The sequence below is a fragment of the Dysidea avara genome, chromosome 2 (assembly GCF_963678975.1).
Source record: "Dysidea avara chromosome 2, odDysAvar1.4, whole genome shotgun sequence".
Taxonomy (NCBI): Eukaryota; Metazoa; Porifera; class Demospongiae; order Dictyoceratida; family Dysideidae; genus Dysidea; species Dysidea avara.
This window is the reverse complement of record NC_089273.1, coordinates 17,926,790-17,951,754: the sequence shown is the minus strand read 5'-3', so window position 1 is coordinate 17,951,754 and position 24,965 is coordinate 17,926,790. Positions and strand designations below refer to the sequence as shown.

General features: G+C 37.0%; 2 long non-coding RNA genes across 2 annotated transcripts; both read left to right on the top strand.

The window, feature by feature from the left end:
• The first annotated feature begins 10,065 nt into the window (after positions 1 to 10,065).
• LOC136246742 (uncharacterized) lies at positions 10,066 to 18,961 on the top strand. Its single transcript, XR_010696798.1, has 3 exons — positions 10,066 to 10,178; positions 16,693 to 16,823; positions 18,745 to 18,961. It is a non-coding gene; the product is annotated as an uncharacterized lncRNA (long non-coding RNA).
• A 2,112-nt stretch (positions 18,962 to 21,073) lies between these two features.
• On the top strand, positions 21,074 to 24,724 carry LOC136246741 (uncharacterized). Its single transcript, XR_010696797.1, has 5 exons — positions 21,074 to 21,194; positions 22,088 to 22,196; positions 22,264 to 22,360; positions 22,749 to 22,933; positions 24,417 to 24,724. It is a non-coding gene; the product is annotated as an uncharacterized lncRNA (long non-coding RNA).
• Positions 24,725 to 24,965: the final 241 nt, after the last annotated feature.

Here is a 24,965-nt window from a genome sequence, read left to right as displayed (position 1 = left end):
TTGCACTATACAGTGTGGTGGTTACCATTGATGGGTGGGTTGCTTCCCCAGTTGACACCAGCTGGGTAGACAGTGAGTAAAGTTCCTTACACACTCCATGTGTACATTCACACACGCACACACTCCCTCACACCCTTTGAAGTGTGCAGAGACCTTTTCTAAAATTATTTTGTTGTATTTTTAATGATAAGTGAAGATTGATTAACTTGGAAGAACATATTGAGCACAAGGGAAAATTAAAATGTCTTATGAAGGCCACAAATTTTTCTGCTGGTATTTTAAGTAGAGTAGAATTAGTATTCAATTTGTTTTGCCACAATATCCGATCAAAATTACATCATTATGAGAAATATTACAAAATTTAAGAGTTTACTCAAGATCTAGTGCTTTAAAATAATTATGTTAGAGTCCCCAAAATAGAGGTAGCCTTTTTCAAGACTTGTTTTTAAAAAATTGAAAGACTTTGACTTTTAACCAGATTACTACAGGAAATTAGTGAACTGCTATAGAATTCATGTTGCACTCAAGTATGCCCGCAAAATTAAAAAAAACTTAAAAGATGTACCATTATTTAGAATTAAGCTTTGCATGTCTATATTTTGTAGAGTTTGTTTGGTGACGTTTTATGGTTTTCAGTAGACAATTACATCAAAAATGTTAGGGTGAATAGGAGGGCTATACTGTTTGTAACTGACTAACTGTTTATATTTGTTTTTGTTCAACTGTTAAATTGAGAACTTGTCTCAGATTATCAGTTGTATTTTCTTTTAGCCATACACAATGGCGGTCAATATTAATTATTGTGCTTTTAGTCCACTTCAACTTTTATTTGTCACTTCAAAGGCTTGACCAACTCACCTTTTTGTAGACTAAAAATGTTAATATTAATTACTAAATTATCACTATGAACTCTGAATGCAATTTAGCTTCATATTCTTAACAATACATTTAACTAGTGTTCACCTGCCTTAAACCACACCATGGGAACACATCATGGTTGTCAATGAGACTATGTCCCCTTTGATACTAGCAAATACGGTTGGGCAATATTTCAATAAATTGTCAATATCATCTAAGCAAGTGCTCGCATTACCATTATCACATGTATTTTGCCATCGCGATATTATTGCATAGGCAATATTTATCGCATTTTGCAATAACTATCATCTAATTTTTGTCTCTTCTAGACCTAATATTTTATATAATTCATGCATATTATTGCTAACTATGTCAATTGGTTAACTTGTTAGCAAAGAAGTTGTGTGTAAACTAATTCGCAATGAAAACAAGCAGTCATATGGACTATTCCAATTGTGTGGTTGTGTTTCAAGTTTTACATGCAATATTGCAATAATCACATGTCACACAATTCAATATCACCCAACCCTACAAGCATGTACAGTACATGTGGAACTTGTAGTGGCCAACTGTGTATATAGACCACCTCTCTTAAAATCCTATTATAATCCTCTAAGAGAGAAATTTACTTTATACACTGTACAAAGCAAACCACTTGCCTATAAAGCCCAAGAAGTTTTAGACCAAAAAGATGTGACCTAAAGCTCAGATAAGAAAGATTTGAAGTGCATGTGGCACCTGGGTCCTCCCACTATAGTATGTTCACGTTGAGCTGAACTCTCAAAAACATTTAATAACTCGTGGATGCAATTACACATAATCTTGAAATTTGGTTCATTTGTAGTACTGCTTGACCCACTAAAAATATTTCAAAATCTTTTTGTTCAAATGTTTGACATAATATTTATCGCCAATCAAAATTTTCACAATACATTTCCTATGGAGAAGCCATATAAGTACAGTGTCCATTACAGCCCTTTCCCGAACTTGTAGTGGAGCCGTATCTGTTGTTGACACCTTTAATAATCATCTGGTTGGCTGAAATGTTAACTCTGTTGAGAAAAAATCCACTTTTAATTTTTACCTGTTTTTCAGGATTCAGCTCAACGTGAACATACTATAAACTAGTGGGTAATGGGATGTAATTTTCACCTTCTAGAATTTGCTTTGCTACACAAACACTATCCATACATGGTAATACAAAGGATGTTTGTCTGTTTGACTTGTCTCATACTAAGAAACATTGTGTATGTTTGATATGCATCACAAAACCTTATATGGTATGTGTTTTAACCCATGAAACCCATGAATGGTATAGTAAATCTTCTCCACCCTCTTAGTAATGACAGGAGCTTGGTGCTTATGAACTCCTAGTAATGATCAACATGCATAAGTGACCTATAGCAGTTATACATGGAACTTGAGTTATGCTAATCAAATAATTCCACAACTGGCCAGCTATTCATACAGTATTCAAGTCAATATGACAAACAAGTGTAATTTCTTGTAATTTGCTATACTTACCTAAAAGTAAACGGAAATTTACTGACTTTTACTCAAAAGGTTTTTAAAAAGTCTCTATACTGTAGGTCCCTTTTCCTATGCCTCCTCACATATTATAACCTATGCATTTACAGTGAAAATGTTTTGTATACCTACAGGGGTGTGTGTGCATGCACACATCATATTCATAATATACAGATGTGTATCATACAATTTTATAGTATGACTTAGAAGTCTCAATGTATATACATTGTGTGTGTGTACACTCACAGAATTTGTACTGTAATTCTATGTCGTGACGAGGTTGCATACGTGACAGTGTATTTGGCCCCAAATATCGTTCAATACTCAGCAAATTTTAAAGCGCCTCTATTAATAATCAAGCTCATGTGATAATAGTTGGCCTCTTATTTTCCTCGGCAGAGGTGGTTGTTTATTTTGGCGCCATTATTTTAAATGTGTATTTCAGCCATAATATCACTCCTATGGCATTACTTGTGCTTCGTCAACCATTATCAATCGTCGAGAGATCTTGTCCATCAAGGAACGCAGAATTTGTTGATTGTCTCAAAATCCCGCCTTTTCCCCTATGGCCATTGAGAATGGACTGATACTCGGACTGATAGCTCTATTTGTGATATATGATGACTCATCGATGCTGGCATGGAGATTTAAGGAACCCCGGCCAGTGTGAGTGAGGGATCGCCACCATCTACCCACTGGTATTTAGCCAAGTTGCCAATTGGACTGTACTACGCGCTACCACACAGTTCGCCTGACAATTGATTCTGGACTCCACTCAGTATGTCCGGCACCATCCATAGATATATATATTCTTTCACTTCGTTGGTGTGGTGATTGATTCAGTCTATACCCTGACATTTGACCGGTTTGAAAATTAGTGCAGTGCTACTAGTACAGTTGATTTTTGTACAGTGATTCAGTCTGCCATTCATCTGGTCTGACATTTATAGTACTGTCCACCAATCATACAGTTGAATTGGCAATAATTCAGCTTGACGACTATTCCAGTCTGCCTCTCAGAGGGCTTGATATTTTCTGTGATAGTCTTTTGTAGCTACTGCAGGACTGTATTGGATTGGTTGCGGGACATCGACAATATGCAGGTCAAATCGAGCTAGTGTGCTACTATCACAGCTCACCAACCAAGCTGGACTTATGTTATAACAGGTCAGAATGAGCTTGATACAATAGCTCTCCAGCTACAAGTGCTGGGCCTGTTAGAAAGGTGATCCCCTACCTTGAGGGATGTACATAGGTCAGATCGAGCTAGTGTACAGCTATCACAGCTCGCCAGCCAAGCTGGGCCTATGTTATAGCAGGTCAGTACAAACTTGCATATAGACATGCAATAGCTTGCCAGCTACAAAAAATGCTGGACCTGTTGGAAATATGATCCCCTACCCTGAGGGATGTTAGATCGAGCTAGTGTACAACTATCACAGCTCACCAGGCAAGCTGGACTTATGTTATAACAGGTCAGAATGAGCTTGATACAATAGCTCACCAGCTACAGAAGTGCTGGACCTGTTAGAAATATGATCCCCTACCTTGAGGGATGTACATAGGTCAGACCGAGCTAGTGTACAACAATCACAGCTCGCCAGCCAAGCTGGACTTATGTTATAGCAGGTCTGAATGAGCTTGATTCAATAGCTCGCCAGCTACAAAAATGCTGGACCTGTTGGTAATATGATCCCTTACCTGGAGGGATGTTAGATTGAGCTAGTGTACAACTATCACAGCTCACCAGCCAAGCTGGACTTATGTTATAACAGGTCAGAACAAGTTTGATACAATAGTTTGCCAACTACGAAAGTGATGGGTCTGTTGGAAATATGATCCCTTACCCTTAGGGATGTACATAGGTCAGATCGAGCCAGTGTACAGGTATCACAGCTTTGGACCTGTTATAGCAGGTCAGAACGAGCTTGCATATGGACATGCAATAGCTCACCAGTTACAAAGGTGCTGGACTTGTTAGAAAAATGCTCACCAGAATATGGCTACCCTGAGAGATGTAAAGCACCTCTAAGTGCCTGCCTACATGAGCTAGAAAGCCAGCTGGGTATCTGCTGATGTTGAGTTATCTGAAACTGATTTCCTCAGCATCAGGTCCAGTAGACAATCAGAAAGTATGCTTTATTCAGCTCTTTTGTTGCAAATTGCTGTAATCTTACACTGTAGCTACATGATACAGTCTCTTGTGCATGTATAAGATTATGCTTTTAAGTAGCTAACAGATATAACACCAAAATTGGCTATCAATTAGCCAGGTGACACACAGAGTAACAAGGAGAAGGTTTTAGTCATGCAGCTTTCAAGACATATTCTGGATGAAGTATATTCATGACAAATAGCCTTTAGTTCATGTGGTCAAAATGCTATCGGACCTTACACATCAAAGCATGTGTCTATATAGTAGTACTATCCAGCAGGACTGCTTCTAGCTGAAATATGAGCCATACCACTACACCAAAAGCATCACATGAGAGGGTATATTATCAAGCATTGGGGCACCCACTCATCAGTGATTGGGTTGTGTCAGCACCATGAAATAGTACCTCCATGGTACTTAACCTGATGCCAGTTTTATTTTAGGAAAACTGCTTATTTCTAGCAGTGACTGTGTGTGTGTATTTAATACCAATTTGACCCACTATCACTTACAGCAAAGAATAGTTTATTCTAGCAAATGTCTAAAACTCAAGGACATTTGATGTCTCATAAAGTGCACGTGTATTTGAGAGGTGAAGATCTTAAATATACATATACATTCTCAAATAAGCAACTACTACAGGCCTACATTATAAGCCTGCTAACAACCACACCAAAGGTGTCGTTACATTAAAAAGGTATCGGACTATTATGTGAAATGAATGCATGCAATATGCAAAATATTTTATACCACACAACAATAACAAAGACAGAAATTGAGAATTACTGTGAAACAGATTCTGTGGCGTCCATGCAGAGGAATGGTGTTCCCAACATTGCAATATCTTAGCCTGATAATCCTCTTGTACTAGTCTGGCTCCCATTTCGCTACATGTAGTTTTAGTATGCTAAATTTTATTATGTTGCTTTCAAGGGGACATTTTTCGGTCAAATTTCAGAACTAATATAGACAACAGAATGTTTTGTATAAGAGTGTCTTATATATAGTAACTGTCAGTTGGGAAGACTATACTTATTTACCTTATTTTTTAAATCAAGGATGACTTATGCACACTCCAACATTGTTTTGTTTCATTCATTACAATATAATGTGATGTGATCAGTTTGCAGATGGTACTCTCGCGAGTTTTAAGTGGAAAAGTATCTTAGTAATCTTACCCTCTTAGTGGCATCTATTCGATAGTACCCAAACGTAATTTGAATTACAGCATGTGAGTCACATGCAATTAGATGCAATAAAAGTTAGTCCATGATTTTTGGACCTCAAACTACTGTATCTAATGGTACGGTGTCTCAGTACATTTTTTTTTTTTTTACTGGAAGACCTGTATTCACACCAGCTACGAAACAGATGCATATTGTAGAATTACAAGTTTTGTGCATATATATACACCCCTGTGTAGGAAGGTGGTTGCTGACTGAATGGATGATTCTTCACCAATTCTTGGGAACAACATTATTGTGTTTTTATATTTTCCAACAAATGAAATTAATTTTACTGAATATATTCAGAAAAGTACTGGCTGTGTATAAATGGAGAAAGCATAAGACAAGACAACTGGGCACTGTGCAGTTTGGTTTTATGCTGCAAGTTGTGCCATACTATATTGTCACATTATTGTGGGATAAATTTTCCTGGATTTCATAGACATTTTATCCAAATTTAAATACAGCAGAATCTTGACTAAACCGTTATCTTCTGGCCAAGTTTTTTTCTTAGCACCACAGCACAAGTGGTACTGAATGTTTGAAAATAAATAAATACAAACTCAACCATACTCCCAAATGAACTAGAGCATAACTACTAGCCAGGTGCTGCCACACAAAGGCTTGGTTTGCGGGGCTGCAGTGATGACGTTGCAGCATCAAAATGCAAAATATTTAAAATATAAGAAATAACTATTCTGTACTTTACATGCACTTCAATATGATAAAAGCCATAGCTGAATATGATCAGCAGTTTGCAGACAATCTGCCCTCATGACATCCCTGAGAAGCTTAACTCTCATTTCAAGGTTTTTGTTTAACATGTTTATTAAACATGGAATAAAGATGTTCTCAGGAGGCTTTGAACTCATACACTGTCATGCACGCAACCTTGTCACGACATAGAATTGAAAATCTCACAAGGATCCAGAGGACCTGATGTGAGATTATAATTCTATTAGTGACCAGGTAAGTACATGACAGTGTATTTCCCTCCCTAGAAATAATACCCTCTCAGCTACACTGTCATGTACTATTACTTTTTTTCTTTTTTTCCAACGATATACTTATTGTTTTAGGTTATCTTACAGCCTGAGACTTAATCCAGCTGGATAATTTAGCTCATATGGTACTACTATGTACTGCTAGACTAACACTGTAAATGATTAAGAGTTGCTACTTGATGCTACATAATGATTAGTGTGTGGATCTCGTGAGCTAATCTAGCTTAGGGGTATATATGATGAAATTTGTACAAATGCTATCAGCATCACACGGCAAGCCTGCATACATTCTACCGCACATTATTACTATGAAAACCACAAGAATTTAACAAATTATTCCATATTGTATGTTGGGGCTCGCAAAATGCTCACCCAAGAGGAACACATCCTTGCCTCGCATTAGAGGCCAACTATTATCACGTGAGCTTGATTGTTAATAGAGGCGCTTTAAAATTTGCTGAGTATTGAACTATATTTGGGGCCACATACACTGTCATGTACTTACCTGGTCACTAATTGAATTATAATCTCACATCAGGTCCTCTGGACCCTTGTGAGATTTTCAATCAGCAGTATAAATTCTATTGAAGTATTGGGTGCTCTTCCAGTTTCAAACAACAAGATTCAACTTCTGTGGCCCAAATCTATGTAGTAATTTAACTATGGCTCAACTGCTCTATTAAACAAGTCATACGTCATCCACATTTCTCTGACTGTAAGTTCCTACTATATTTGGCAATCATAATCGACAATCGTTTGATGTCTTTATGATCCCATTAATTCTATACTTTGCAAAATTTATGATTTATTTGATGCTATAATTTTATTTGCGTCATTTACAGTTAGTACAATGGTTCATCAACCAAATAAGATCTTACCAATACCACAGTGTCTTAATATGGAAATCATCTAAAGCATAGCAAAGCTGTATATACACATGGTTTTTAGTGAAAAGAAAAATTAGGTGTGATATGAGTGTACAAACCGCCACAGATTTTATTCTATGGCTGTAAAAGAATAAACAAGCAGTGGGGAGTAGTTAACGCTATACAACAGCTTGTGTTCAGGTATCACAACCAGGTGGGTTGTTATAACCAGAAGTGATGTTTATTGTCAGAACTGGGAGTGATGTTAAAACAAAGTGGTTCTTCTTGAACAACCTCCTACAATAATGTATCACCTTTGTTATAATATTTGACAGCCTTAGGGGCCATTCTAAGCTTGCTCACCTGGATTACAGTCATCCTTCAAGCAAGGACCACCAGGCACAGGTAATTATTAAAAAATGACTTGATTTTTTTTAATGGATACATCATAACACTGTCACATCTCAGTGTTTATCCTTGGTCCTGTCCATGATTTACAAAGCCAGGTGGAGCATGGAATTCATTTCCTGTCATATTATGTGTCATTGTCATCCTCGTTGTCACTGTTGCCACACCACCCAGATTATACTGTACATGTTACACACTAGCACCTGCTAATCATGATGGCCCACAAGTAGACTAAATTTTGGATTCTATTTAGTGATGAAACCAAAATGTGTGGACCAAGGCACAAGCAGTTAACCACTTTTGCTCTTGTCAACTTAAACCACTTAATGCTGCAACTGCATTGCTGCACTCCTCCAGACATTTATAAAGCATTATAGAATAGTCTCAAGCCTACTAAGTAGTACAAGGTCACCTCCTACTACTTAGCATCTCCTTCACTCTTTGCAGCTATTAGTTTAGTGCAGTAAGCACTGCCACACTCATCCAGTATGAAATAGCACTTGGGCATGGTCTTTAGTCCAATATGAGCACCTGGTTTCACCTCGTGTTATATTGGTTTCTCACCTACCTCCACACCTGCATGTTATTTTTCCATATTGCACTCACAGCAGTGCTTGTAGTAGTATTAAAAACCTTTGCTTCTTTATGACTAATAAAGTACTCTTCAGTACTTTGATCTTCCCACACAAAGTACCATACAGTGTATATTAAGACACATTTCCAATTTATGCTTACAAGCTAGGGTAGAACTATAACAGACTGGTTTGAGAGTGACAACTAGTCTACTACAATCACCATTTATAAACATTAGCAGGGCATTAACTTTTGTATGTACAGTATGTGTCTATTTAACCCTTAAACCCACATAGACCAGAAAACTGGCCCAAATGTGCATGCCTTGCACAAAGCGCTGTGACTTGAAGCATTCATCCTATGGCTATGCAATTATGTCATTCTACTTGTGATGTAACAAGGATTAAAATGATACCAAGGGTTTTTCCCTAATGCTAAACACTTATGTCAAAACCAACCATGTAAAAAAAACAACTTTTAGACAAGAAAATAAGCAAACTGTTTACACACCTTTATAAAATGATCTATATCTCAATAGTGGTTGCTCCTATCAGCTTGCAACAAGTTCTGTTCGATTTGCTATAAAATTTCTATCAGGCCATATATATATAACTTTCGTGAGTAAACTTACAATTGTAATTAAAAATGTGGCAAAATTTCAAAACACAAAGATGCAACTCACTGGTGTTCATCACTTCATAACAAGTAAGCCACTGTAGTTACAGTGTTCATTTAAGCTTCTCCAAGTAGCCCAGTGAACATGTTTACATATTGTGTTGTTGTTTTAGGCTAAAAGAATTAAGTTTCCCCACCTACTGTCACCATGTGTGCCCATATGTGTAAACACTCATTCCTTTGTGGGTTTAAGAGTTAACTGAATTAACAGAAAGTTGAATTATGGGTCAACAATGATGACCTATCTACAGATATAGCATTCATGTCAGTGTACCATAGTTACTTGGTTACAGACATTGCTTACCTTAGTTGTCTGTCTGTCTATGGATACTCTAACAAAACTACAATGCACACTGTACACTTTTCAGGTCTCAAAGGACTCATTAAAATGTGTGCATGTATGTACGTGCCTATCTGTCTGTCTGTCTGTCTGTTAGTCCATCCATCTGTATATCTGTCTGTCAGTCCGCCTGTCCCATCTGTATGCCTGTCTGTCTATCTACATATGTATATCTCTATTAAAATAGTGTATTGAAAATGATGACTAGAAAATGCTGCATTGTTAGTTGTTTGATAAACAGGGTGTTTGTGAGCAAGTTCTCACCAATGCAACAGTATTCTGCTTTTGTCTCCAATCTTATTAACCTTTGCTTTGTTTACCATATATACCATCATTACAATATGTCAATATAACAGCTCTAATACTTGTATTGTGTACATATTACTTCATATATATGGACATGGTGTTTGTTATATCCTAAAAGACAAAAATAGATGTCTATGTTTGTATACTGTGTCATTATCAATTTGTTTATTGATTTTTAGAAATAAGAAGATATTTCATTGCCCTAAATGTAGTGAAGAAATTAGGGATGGAGGTGATGAGGTGTGTACATACATTGAGGTGTTTTTGGTGTACTGAGTTATGCTGAATTATGTATTGCATCCATACACTATACCATACAATATGGTGTAAGGTTTTTTTTTCAATATAAATGTCTTGTCTAATGTATATGTGTCTGTCCGTTCATGTAACCAAACCTAAAAGCAGCCAGTGAATGAGAAAGGAAGGATCCCTTTGAGTTGAAAGGAAGAGTGTCCATCCCATAAAAGTGAAAGGCTGAATCAAGATTTTGCAAAGAAAGTTTTCCTAGAATAGAAAAAAATATATACAACTGTTTAGTGATGTACGATACGCCTGAAATTATCTAACAGCTGTGTAGTCGCGATATGATATCAATATGCGATACAGTGCATCCTTTGTACAAAGAAGCCAAGTTTAAATAAGTGCGTGGGTGGTCGATAATTTTTTTATTGTTTAGTATCAGCCATTACACCATTGCACTATTATATAACAAGTTTAAGGAGTCTAGGAAACAGGTAAAAAACCCAGCAACACTCTTAAATTGAAGATATCCAGACCTTCGTATTTCCGTGATTGTTCAATCAAAATATCGATACGTGATATTCCGATATATTGATAAGTATCGCGATATTCCGATATATTGATATATATCGCGATATTCCGATATATTGATAAGTATCGCACATCACTACAACTGTTGAGAAGATAGTTCTTATGTTGTAAAAAGTTTGCTCTAGCTGCACTCCATAGCAACCAAAAATTTATAATATAAAAATACAATGAATTACAGTTAGCTCATTTGACTGGCTGAGAAAAAACTAGTCATTGTAGCACATTCCTCAAATTCCATTGGTGGGCATCAAAGTGATGAGCAGAACTCTTTAAACACAGGACTAACCCAGTACTGTATGTATAGATTGAATGAAATCTCCTAACGGCACTACTTACTAACATGTGATCTTCTTCATGTGTGAGTGGATTTGGTACTTTGATGCTTGTGCTCTATGGCCACTTTGATTTGAGTACAGTGATTAATCTGGGAGGAGGGTGGACCCCCAGAAATCTCATGCTTCGCGTTTCGGAGTGCTGTGTAGTGATGTAGTGATCCTCTCTCGTATTTGTATTACCCAAATCCCCCCCCCCCCCCACACACACACACACACACACACACACTACACACACACACACACACACACACACACACTTAACATCCTGGATTGAGCCCTAGAGTGTTCTTGAATTATGCATCAAGTAATTTCTCGCTGTCTCCCTTACTTCTTCTATTCCTCACTTACACATCTTACACATCCTGTATCTATACAGCCTAAAATGGTAAATTATTGTCTCATGTGTGAATTTAGTTAACGGTGAGGGGATCTCACCTTGTGAGATGTCAATAGTATTCATACTAGTTGTGGTACATGTAGACTACTGGATCATGGATAGGTAATGATATTCATACATTCAGCTATTCTATATGTAATCTCAGGATACTGTATGTTTATGCCCTTCGAGTATAAAGTGTATTTGAGAGCTCAGATACCTAGATAAATTCTTTAGGAAAGCACATCCTTTTCAAAGTGATAAAACTTGAACAATGTAAATGGAAACAAGTTGATGCTGTGTTACTTCTAAAAATCAGGTGTTCAGTAAATACTATCACACACAGTTTTGTTTCTCACCTTGCTTTGTAACAATACATGTAGTACAGTAAAATTAAATGTATTTTGTAATTCACTTGACCAATTATTTTGTAATTCATCAATTACATTGCTATACATTGCTAGGGGTACCCATCGCCAGTTAGCTGCTTGCTGTTATATAAATACAGCTACATAGCATGGTCTTTGTAGTGCCGATTTTCTGTCTTCTTGCAGCTTACCATCATCTGTGGCAATCAATTCTTAGACTGTAATCTCGAGCCTCATCAATTAATTTAATGATTTATTGATCATCACCTTCCAATTATCACACCATATTTTAAAACACATGTTACTGGAAGTGCCTTATAGTTAGTTACCAAACACATGTTACTAGAAGTGCCTTATAGTTAGGTACCAAACACATGTTACTAGAAGTGCCTTATAGTTAGGTACCAAACACATGTTACTAGAAGTGCCTTATAGTTAGGTACCAAACACATGTTACTAGAAGTGCCTTATATTTAGGTACCAAACACATGTTACTAGAAGTGCCTTATAGTTAGGTACCAAACACATGTTACTAGAGGTGCCTTATAGTTAGGTACCAAACACATGTTATTAGAAGTGCCTTATAGTTAGTTACCAAACACACGTTACTAGAAGTGCCTTATAGTTAGTTACCAAACACATGTTACTAGAAGTGCCTTATAGTTAGTTACCAAACACCTGTTACTAGAAGTGCCTTATAGTTAGGTACCAAACACATGTTACTAGAAGTGCCTTATAGTTAGTTACCAAACACACGTTACTAGAAGTGCCTTATAGTTAGTTACCAAACACACGTTACTAGAAGTGCCTTATAGTTAGTTACCAAACACATGTTACTAGAAGTGCCTTATAGTTAGTTACCAAACACATGTTACTAGAAGTGCCTTATAGTTAGTTACCAAACACCTGTTACTAGAAGTGCCTTATAGTTAGGTACCAAACACATGTTACTAGAAGTGCCTTATAGTTAGGTACCAAACACACGTTACTAGAAGTGCCTTATAGTTAGTTACCAAACACATGTTACTAGAAGTGCCTTATAGTTAGTTACCAAACACACGTTACTAGAAGTGCCTTATAGTTAGTTACCAAACACACGTTACTAGAAGTGCCTTATAGTTAGTTACCAAACACATGTTACTAGAAGTGCCTTATAGTTAGTTACCAAACACACGTTACTAGAAGTGCCTTATAGTTAGTTACCAAACACACGTTACTAGAAGTGCCTTATAGTTAGTTACCGAACACATGTTACTGGAAGTGCCTTATAGTTAGTTACCAAACACCTGTTACTAGAAGTGCCTTATAGTTAGGTACCAAACACACGTTACTAGAAGTGCCTTATAGTTAGTTACCAAACACACGTTACTAGAAGTGCCTTATAGTTAGTTACCAAACACACGTTACTAGAAGTGCCTTATAGTTAGTTACCAAACACACGTTACTAGAAGTGCCTTATAGTTAGTTACCAAACACACGTTACTAGAAGTGCCTTATAGTTAGTTACCAAACACATGTTACTAGAAGTGCCTTATAGTTAGGTACCAAACACATGTTACTAGAAGTGGCTTATAGTTAGGTACCAAACACATGTTACTAGAAGTGGCTTATAGTTAGGTACCAAACACATGTTACTAGAAGTGGCTTATAGTTAGGTACCAAACACATGTTACTAGAAGTGGCTTATAGTTAGGTACCAAACACATGTTACTAGAAGTGCCTTATAGCTAGGTACCAAACACATGTTACTAGAAGTGCCTTATAGTTAGGTACCAAACACATGTTACTAGAAGTGCCTTATAGTTAGGTACCAAACACATGTTACTAGAAGTGCCTTATATTTAGGTACCAAACACATGTTACTAGAAGTGCCTTATAGTTAGGTACCAAACACATGTTACTAGAGGTGCCTTATAGTTAGGTACCAAACACATGTTATTAGAAGTGCCTTATAGTTAGTTACCAAACACACGTTACTAGAAGTGCCTTATAGTTAGTTACCAAACACATGTTACTAGAAGTGCCTTATAGTTAGTTACCAAACACCTGTTACTAGAAGTGCCTTATAGTTAGGTACCAAACACATGTTACTAGAAGTGCCTTATAGTTAGTTACCAAACACACGTTACTAGAAGTGCCTTATAGTTAGTTACCAAACACACGTTACTAGAAGTGCCTTATAGTTAGTTACCAAACACATGTTACTAGAAGTGCCTTATAGTTAGTTACCAAACACATGTTACTAGAAGTGCCTTATAGTTAGTTACCAAACACCTGTTACTAGAAGTGCCTTATAGTTAGGTACCAAACACATGTTACTAGAAGTGCCTTATAGTTAGGTACCAAACACACGTTACTAGAAGTGCCTTATAGTTAGTTACCAAACACATGTTACTAGAAGTGCCTTATAGTTAGTTACCAAACACACGTTACTAGAAGTGCCTTATAGTTAGTTACCAAACACACGTTACTAGAAGTGCCTTATAGTTAGTTACCAAACACACGTTACTAGAAGTGCCTTATAGTTAGTTACCAAACACACGTTACTAGAAGTGCCTTATAGTTAGTTACCAAACACACGTTACTAGAAGTGCCTTATAGTTAGTTACCGAACACATGTTACTGGAAGTGCCTTATAGTTAGTTACCAAACACCTGTTACTAGAAGTGCCTTATAGTTAGGTACCAAACACACGTTACTAGAAGTGCCTTATAGTTAGTTACCAAACACACGTTACTAGAAGTGCCTTATAGTTAGTTACCAAACACACGTTACTAGAAGTGCCTTATAGTTAGTTACCAAACACACGTTACTAGAAGTGCCTTATAGTTAGTTACCAAACACACGTTACTAGAAGTGCCTTATAGTTAGTTACCAAACACATGTTACTAGAAGTGCCTTATAGTTAGGTACCAAACACATGTTACTAGAAGTGGCTTATAGTTAGGTACCAAACACATGTTACTAGAAGTGGCTTATAGTTAGGTACCAAACACATGTTACTAGAAGTGGCTTATAGTTAGGTACCAAACACATGTTACTAGAAGTGGCTTATAGTTAGGTACCAAACACATGTTACTAGAAGTGCCTTATAGCTAGGTACCAAACACATGTTACTAGAAGTGCCTTATAGTTAGGTACCAAACACATGTTACTAGAAGTGCCTTATAGTTAGGTACCAAACACATGTTACTAGAAGTGCCTTATAGTTAGGTACCAAACACATGTTACTAGAAGTGCCTTATAGCTAGGTACCAAACACATGTTACTAGAAGTGCCTTATAGTTAGGTACCAAACACATGTTACTAGAAGTGGCTTATAGTTAGGTACCAAACACATGTTACTAGAAGTGGCTTATAGTTAGTTACCAAACACATGTTACTAGAAGTGCCTTATAGTTAGGTACCAAACACATGTTACTAGAAGTGGCTTATAGTTAGGTACCAAACACATGTTACTAGAAGTGGCTTATAGTTAGGTACCAAACACATGTTACTAGAAGTGGCTTATAGTTAGGTACCAAACACATGTTACTAGAAGTGCCTTATAGTTAGGTACCAAACACATGTTACTAGAAGTGCCTTATAGTTAGGTACCAAACACATGTTACTAGAAGTGCCTTATAGTTAGGTACCAAACACATGTTACTAGAAGTGCCTTATAGTTAGGTACCAAACACATGTTACTAGAAGTGCCTTATAGTTAGGTACCAAACACATGTTACTAGAAGTGCCTTATAGTTAGGTACCAAACACATGTTACTAGAAGTGCCTTATAGTTAGGTACCAAACACATGTTACTAGAAGTGCCTTATAGCTAGGTACCAAACACATGTTACTAGAAGTGCCTTATAGTTAGGTACCAAACACATGTTACTAGAAGTGCCTTATAGTTAGGTACCAAACACGTGATAAGAGCATTCTAGAATGTTCTTTAACTTATGTGACGTTTTGAAATGCGGAACAATTGGTGTTGAATGGTCAGGCCTAGTCTTGGGTGGCCATACTCTGTTTTCTCGGGGTGGCGTTTACAGATTTTCAATTGTTAGCGCCCCCCTTGAAGGCACTGCTAGTAACATGTGCTTCAAAATACGGAGTTTAAGGGTTGAGATATAACTACACTCTAAGAATTGGTTGCCACAGGTGATGTTAAGTTGCAAGAAGACAGAAAATCAGTGCTATAAAAAGCATGCGCTTCAATCGTCGTGACTGTATTTATATGTGTAACAGTAAGCAGCTACTGTAACTGGTGAAGGGTGTTCTAAGGCTGTCCATAATCTGCAAATGATGATTCTACTGTTTCTGCCGTTTCCACCAATTCCGCTGTTTCCACCATTCCGCTAAATATACCATCCCATCAGGCTCCTAGTGCTGTACACCTACTTTTATCACCAGTTAATTGCCTACCAATAATTGGCAATAACTGGTTAATTGGTTGTGTGTAGTAAAGTGATATTGGTAGTCTCAACAAGCCTGCTGTAAGGTTTAGGGAGGTACCAAAGTGGCCATCAACATCATGTCTTACCAGAACAGTTATTACAATCACATGCTTTGAGGTTACACTGTATGCTTGTCAGCAGGGATAATTTATGGTTTACCAAGTGGGTGGAAAAACTGGTTTAAAGGTTTCTTAATGTTTTAAGGTTTGCACAGCACTAATTTCAATAATATCGAGAAATTCAATACTTTACTGATATCAATATGTAAAATGATATAGAGATACACTGTAACCTTCACAATGTGTTATTACCTTGGTAAGTATGATACAACATCTTGTGTACAACATTATGGGTACAGCTCAGGCATTCAATACTAATGTAATAGAATGTACTTCTCTCATACAGGAAATGGATGGATGTTCTACACAGGAAGTAACTGCTGCATCAGGCGAGGGAGTGGCTACTAAACAGGAAGTAGTTGATCACCAGCTACAGGAAGTACCATATAGTCATGCTATATTATAGAAGGCATCCCGGTATAGTACATAACGTGTACTATATGTGCGTTTTGTGTTTGTACTAAGTTATCAACAATTGTTTACAATGTGGTAATAATACAGTTTGCCATTGTCATTTCTTTGTTGGAATGGGCTTGGTCCAGCAGGTAGGCAGTACAAAAAATTGAGTTTTGATAACTTGGAAAAATTCAACGTCCAGCTGTCTATAACTGTTCTCTTATTTTTAACACTGGATTTCAATTAAGAATATTCTGTAAAGGTGACTTTCATTATAAGCGGTATTTCTATGGTGGTTTTTAGAGAGAATGTTTTGGGCAGCTCCCATCATTTTAGGAAGAACCCTGCTGAATAGTAATACATCATACAGTTTGATAGGAGTAATTTCAGCCTTCTATTATCAACATTTGCCCCAATATTCCTGTTAGCCACACTAAAGTAATTGATCACAGTGTACAAGCTGTTTACTGATCTCCCATAGGAAGACTAACAAATAAAGATAATTGTGTTCTTAGTACATACGTACAACATAAAGATGGGGGAGGTAGGACAAGACCACGTGCACTATGAAGCGCTAACAAAAGTATTTTTTAAACATAGTAATACTCTCTGTTGAAGGTAATAAATCACACAACAATGGTTGTACTGTAATCATTGATGATTACTGCTACTGTAAACATGAAAGTCGTGACCACCACACATCGTCATCCTGTAAGTCCAATTACTCCATAATGGCAGCATTTTTATAATCGTGATTCACACCATTGTAAACAGCAAACTGAGTAGAATTGATATGTATCACGCCCCAATGCACCCCTTCCTCTACTTTTTGTACAGAGACTATTTCACCCACATGAAATATTTTTAGTACTTGTGCAATAGTCATTACGCGTACGTGCATCATGACCTACCCCCCCTGACATCAGGAAAAATACAGAATTTAAAAATCATAGAAAAAGTAGGGAAACAAGTAGATAGACTAGTGGATGTTTAATCCCTAATTTGGTCATGGGTATAGACTGAATTAGAGATTGAATGTCCACTAGTATCCCCACTTTTTTCCTATGATCCATAATCAAACTTAATATTCCTACTTTTTATTTATACTTGGTTTACTTTTTTGTAACATTATTGTAACCAGTGAACCAGCACTTACTGCATCATAAGAATGAATGGTGTCTGAATTAATTTTTTTCATCTGAATACACATTCCAACTATCGTTTGCTGGCTGGAAAGTGAAGTTGCCACATTAAGGTTCATTTTCAGCTATTGTCAGCCTGTTACATAGTGCTAAGAACAGTAGGAGAAGAGCCTCTGTAATCAATCCAGTCATCACGAGGAAAAAAAAAAGGACAATTCATGCACCCCAATTGTCAATTACTGATTCGAAAGTGAAGTGGTCATTATGTTTCAGCTGTGTACAGTATGTTCATCCTGTTCCAAAGCGTTGCGAAAGAAGAATATTGAGAGAAGCACCTCTGCAATCAATCCAATCTCCACAGAAAATATGGACGATTCCAGTTTACAAATATAGGGAAGCCATTGTGTTACTGCAAATCAATACCTTGGGATGTCAGCAAAATGAAATGGGACATAAGTCCAAGATACATGCATTGTATGTGCTGCAGTATTCCAAAAAGCACCTGACAGGCTGAAGTGACGTTGAACAGTGAAAAAATCAAGCCTGTATCCTTAGCCTTTATTGAGTTATGCTTGTCTGAAGGCATTAGTCAGTCAGGCAGGCAGGCAGACAGGCAGTAGAAAATTCCACTAATTATGTTTGAATCTTTCAGCAACTTTTAGGAAGTATTTTAGGTCATTCTTAAGGCACTTTTGGGCTTAGGTGGCTAGAAAAGCCTAACCTTCATCATTCCTAATATATAGTGCTACTATACTGTATAATGATAACTACAGTGTGATGCTTCCTCACCTTATGCACAGGTTGTCAAGACACCTTGTTGTCAATGGCATTATTACTGGAGGGGCTACCACCCAGTAATGTGGGTCTACTAAGGGACAAGTATGGAGACATCAGAGTACCATTACTACAAAGTTGTAAAGAAAATGATGAGTGAAGAGGGGTCAGCAAAAGCTAGGAAACTAATAGGGGAGGCCACTGGTATTGTGGAGACCAGTAAATAAATGATGACCAGGCTTCTGACTGATGTATGTAAGTGTAGTGGTGTGTTATCTAACACCCTGTTCACACGACATGCCAGCACGGTTTAGATCAGTTCTGCACAGTTAGTTTCCCTCGTATGAACAGTAATCGAACTGCACTCAAACTGAACTACTGCAACTGAACAGAGTACACCACTGCGAGTACACCAGAAGTGCTGTGAATGTGCTTTAAAGGTCCACTGAAATGGAAAATTTACTTGCCACTTGTTTGTATCATGCAATGCACAAAAACACCTTATTAATAATTCAATTATGTTGTTGTACCGAGATATTAAGCCACAAAGTCTAGTTACATCACGTTGTGATGCAAGACAAAGAACCAGAGATATTGTTATTACACACTTTGCAATGGGAAAGGTAGATAAACAATGAAAGTATAACGTGCAGGTGGCAATGCCAAAGTTCTCCTTTTTAACTTCATAGTGTTCCAACATTACTTGAACATTCTGCTGGAATAGCGGAGTTGTTCTGTAGTTGCCTGTAGCAGCTTAGTCTCGTGTGGCCAGACCCTTTCCACGCAGCTGCTTATTGATTGTAGATTATAAGCGGCTGCATGGAAAGGGTCTGGCCACGCAAGACTAGTAGCAGCTCAGTCTGTGTGCTTCACATTATTGAAGTTCATGCTTCATTATGCTTCACTGAAGTAAAATTAGTTCGATTTGTTTACAAAGCTGGGTTAGCAGTACCATGAACAAACAATGGTATCTATGTTACACTTTCCTGAGTCACTTCTCAGCCTGGTAGGGATGATGTCTTGCCAGTGGTGCCATCTCAATTATTTTTCCTTGCATTTCTCTACTTGTATTGGACCCTTCAGTGTATTCAAACATCTTAAGAAATAAATTCAGACGTGTTTTGACCACTATGCTGTTGATTTACAGTCTCTTTAACAGGAGTTCTCAAGTGTTCACCACAAGACCAGCATAAATTCACTTACTAGCTTGTAACTGCTTGCAGTAAAAGTTCTTACCATGTTTGAAGTTATTATGGCAGATATAACATGAAACTAAATTGAATCTAGCTGTACATGTACGCTTCTGTTGCTTTAATGGCACCTCATGCATAGTAAAATTTCTTTGTCTGATGCGTTATGACGTAATATAATTGACAAACCACAATTACACTAAAATGTGTTATATCTACTAAACAAAACAAAATCTGACTAAATCACATGTACCAACCTATCCCACTAGTAGCAAGGATTGATAATAGCCAAAGTGTATTTTATTATTTCAGTGGACCTTTTAATGTTGATCAAGTGCACACAACACACACAGACAACTGCAAAGGTTCGCTTATTAATAATATTGAGTACGGTTTGTGCTTGAGATGTGAGTAGAGCTAGTATTTCAGGTGTAATGGCTTGTATTTAAGTTCACTTTTTTATATTTGGATTTTAAATGGACTTCGTGACCGACCAGTGGTGGTATAACAAACACTTAAAGTAAAATAGATGGAGTCGGATTTGTTATAATAAATTTTGTCTGAGTATTTTGTTAAGAGATGTTTCATTGCATCCTCTATGTTTTGTGTGCATGTACATATGTGTTACCCCCAAAAACATTTGATTTTGTTATTTTAAATACTTGAATAGATATGGTAGTCAAAAGTGTTGGCTTTTGTATGTATTTGATACCTAGCTGAGTGAGAAAATGTTTGCTCATACTTCTCTAGGCCACCCAGCTGTGTATTAATGTGTACCTGGTGATAACTGGGGAAGCAAATGCCAACTGTACACACTGCTTGAAGGTTCTTAGTTTACTAATTTGTTAAGCTGCTTTACTGTAGTTGTGCCCAGTTATACTGATAGTAAAATGTCAGTAACTTTAAGTATATGGAACATAATTGTTTTACTAAGTTTTAAACTCTCAGTAAACATCAGTGAATGCAGGTTTACTGAAAAGCTACTAAAATTCCAAACAATTAACTGTTCCATATACTGGGGATATACCACTCTAGTAAACTAAGAAACTTCAAGCAGTGACACATCTCATATAATGGATGATGTTCAGATACACACCATCACCTGTGAGACATGATACAGCCTCTACAAAGTAAACTCACAATATACCATCATTCCCCACACATACAGATTGTCTGCTCATCCTGTGTACTAATGATGGTAGTGTGTTGAGTGATCACTTGTTGAAGTCAGTTCAGATGGTTAACCTAGATAAGAAGATTGATATACCAGCTACTAATAAGGAACGGTATGTGTGGTAGGGATTATGAATTGTATAGCAATGTATGTACAGTGTGGATCCTTGCCTATTTGAACTTTATTTATCGAAATGCCAAAAGAGACTGCTCTATTAGAGTTTTTCAGTTTTCCAGTTTCACTTTTAGCTTCAGTTTTGAATTTCCACTGTTTCCAATACTTTGATACAGAGCAAAGGATATTAGTGTTCACTCTATTAAAGTAAATAAATTTTCTATCAGAGTAATTGAACAAAACTTGATAATTAAATTAGAGCTGTGAAACTGGAGAGAATATCATAGCTGGTTACTGAGCAGATCATAACAGTTAGTTATCTGGTAATAACTGAATACACCAAGTGATTATAATCCTACTACAAGTGTGATATCAATGTTAAAGCATGAGAAGAAGACCCAAAACATATTTTGAGTAAATATCTTGGAAATCAGTTAACCGTTTATGCAGAAAAATAACTGATAACTGGAATAACTTGCCATTTAATCAGTTTTCCCGGCAAAGTTTCACAGCTCTAATATAAATCAATGGGCTTCAGTTATTGAACACTTTTGGCTAACTATATGATGTTAGGATAACTGAGTATGTGCTTGTAGTGTTAAGTGCAGCAGCTATGTGTGATGATGTATTTAGTCCACAGTATTAATATACGTAATGTTTTCTTGTGTGTTAAAGTAGATGCATGACTTGGGAACTATCACACATATTTGTAGCTTTGTGTAACACCTCAGTCTACCTGTTGTCTTGGATTATGGATGGTCCCATGTAGTTTGTGAGGATAAATACATAAATGATGTGTCTCAAATAGGAATTAACATTGTGGCCATTATTTGATGTAATAAAATCTCATAACGGGTTTCACATTAATGTATTTATCACTCTCCCCTATAGCCTACAGGCAATGCAGCACTTGACAGTCCATCATGAGCTCAAAGTAGTATCCTCCTGTAAAACTGGCCTAGCCCCCAACCTGAAAGACTAATGCATGGACTCAATTTCTGTAAGAAGTACACCACATCTACCATAGAGTGCTCTGACCTACTGGAGTTCTTGTCCCTTGTTAACAGACATCCAAGTAGCCTGATGAGCCTGACAGTGTCTGATGATATGGAGTCCCTGACCACTGAAGCTGGGAAGGTTGTTATGGGATATTCTTTGTATCAGGTGATCTGTACTGTAGTATTGTAGTGACATGTTGTGTCTGTGTTCATGTGTACTTGTTACCTAGCTTGCATGCATAGACAGACACTCTAATATAGCATCCCCAGTCAGATATTATATGGTTATATTTTGTATGTGCTGTGTTACATTGTTTAATACCCACACCTCATATAATGGCAGTATTCACGTTATTGTTGTAACAAAGCTGGTCTCAGATAAGTGTCCCCATAATTGGTGTATCTTGATTTGTGTACAGTATTTACAAATGGGACCATATGGGCTGGAGAGTGTTATTCAAATAAATTTATTTGATGACACCCTGTAATTACAGGCTATAAGCATTCTTACTGACGATATATAATATTAACAACGATCATGTCACTTCCTATAGGACAAAGAGAAATACAATGATTTGAATTACTGAGGAGGTGGACAAGTTATCTCAAGAGTATCATAGGTGGGATGGCTGATGTACCAGACTCATTGCTAGCTGCAGTACAAGCATTAGAAGATGGAGACACCGCAAATGAGTGGTTGGTGGATGAGGAACCTAAGAAACTGAATGATTACTTAAAAGTGTGTAACAAGTTGCTGTAAGAGTGGCCTGTAACTGGTCATCTGTCTGAGCTAGCCAACTTAAAATGTATGTGAAGTGACCTGTCCAATATAACCACCTGCTTGATAAGGTCACTGTGTAATAAGGTCACCTGTGTTAACCAATATGACTTCAATATTGTGGTTTACTAACAATACCAGTATATCACCCAGCTCTACATGACAGTGAGTATAATGTATTTCAAACATGCTGAGATAGATCATTTGTTATTTGGAATGTAAACTCTACCTTCAAGTATTTACAACAGGTGTGCATTACTTAGATAACAACTTTGATGTGCCCACATGCCCTATTTTCGCAGGCCAGGCCCTGTCACATATACAAAATTTCAGCTTTTCTATAACCAATGAACAAAATTTGTGCCTATTATGCTTCAGTTATGCTCAATGCTTTTGCTTACCTATTATTCTGCTGGCATAATTGGTGCAGGCCTGTAGATAGTTTATAAAACTGATGGATAAGCTGGCACCAGGGTAGGTGAGATACTCTGAAGAACCATACACCTGTGCTACATCTCAGCAAGACTTAACATGAACTGTCAATCTCTCAGATATCTAAGTAAGGTTTGTGAAATTAAAATTCCGATGATTTTACCAACACACAGAGGAGGATGGGAGATTAGGAACTAGTGTGCTGTAATGATAAAGCATGTATTCGAAAATAACTGTTTAATATATATAACTCTTTAAGACATGAAAGGTAGAACAGAATGTATTGAGCTAGGTTCCTACAGCAGTAGCTCCTTATCATTGAATAGGAGGCAGAGGAATGAGTGTATATTATACTTACATACATATCATGTTAGCTTGCAGGACTACGTATCTTTATAACGTGCAGCATTTCTTTGCTGCTGGTATAGTGAAGGGGAACTGTGCACATAAGCAAATTAATTATCATTTTGGTTTCCAATTGTATACCTATGCTATACTAAGAGGATTTAGCTAACAGTTTCCCTGTAACTTGACAGAATAAATTCAACCATATAATTATGCAACCATAAATTACAGTATGTCATAACAGATTTTATGTAGCATCTTATAGACAGGCAGGCTAGTTGTTTCAACTCCAAACGAAACGGTGCAAGAAAGTTTATAACTAATCGATAGGTGACTACTTACCAATACTTTATATCCGGTGTAATTGCCAGCAGCAGAGCTTGGTGTCCTATTGAGTAAAACTACTAACTAGCTATACCATGTTCACATTAGTTTTCAAAGGTCAGAATTTTCTTTGGCTTATCTTAAAAGCTATCGTCCTAAACACTAAGTATATAGTACATTTGTTTACACAATAAAGAAGTGATTTGTAGTTCCAAATTGTGACCTGATATGCAAGAATACTACATGTTTGTGCAATCCTAATTTTATGATAAAATGCAATAAACACAGGAGATATATTTCATTCTAATTGTTAACATGACTATTTTGATGTCTTTGTCCACAGTACTACTCAGCCTGCTCATATTTCCTCCTCTTCTGGCTTCCTGTGCTTTAGTGGCTGCTGCAGCTGGAGAGGTGGCTAAGGATGCTAAGCACCTGGCTGCTGTGGAAAATGTAGGAGGTGATTTCATTCCACTAGTTGTGGAATCTTGTGGTCAGGACATCTTTTGCACTGTCAATTATTAGATCCATTGCTGATTGTACTACTACTCGTAGTGATGTTCCACCCATACATCAACTTTCAGTGTGTTTGTAATATTGGGCTCTACAAGGTTTTATGATTTTCCCTTATCTTTCTTTTCTGTATTTATAGTCTGTAGTTGTTATAATCATAGTTTGTTTTGTAGTTTCATGTATTTAGCCATGGTTTCTTTCCTTTTACTGTATAAACACAATGCCAACGGGTAAAATTGAAAAAAAATCTGCACAGCTTTTGAGTACTTGTTTTGCAAAGAAGGAAGGTGCTAACGGCAAAATTCTGATAGCACTGTGACCCCCAAAGCAAGAGGAGTTCAAAAATCTTTGTTCCATGTCTGTACCCCCGAGGAGACAG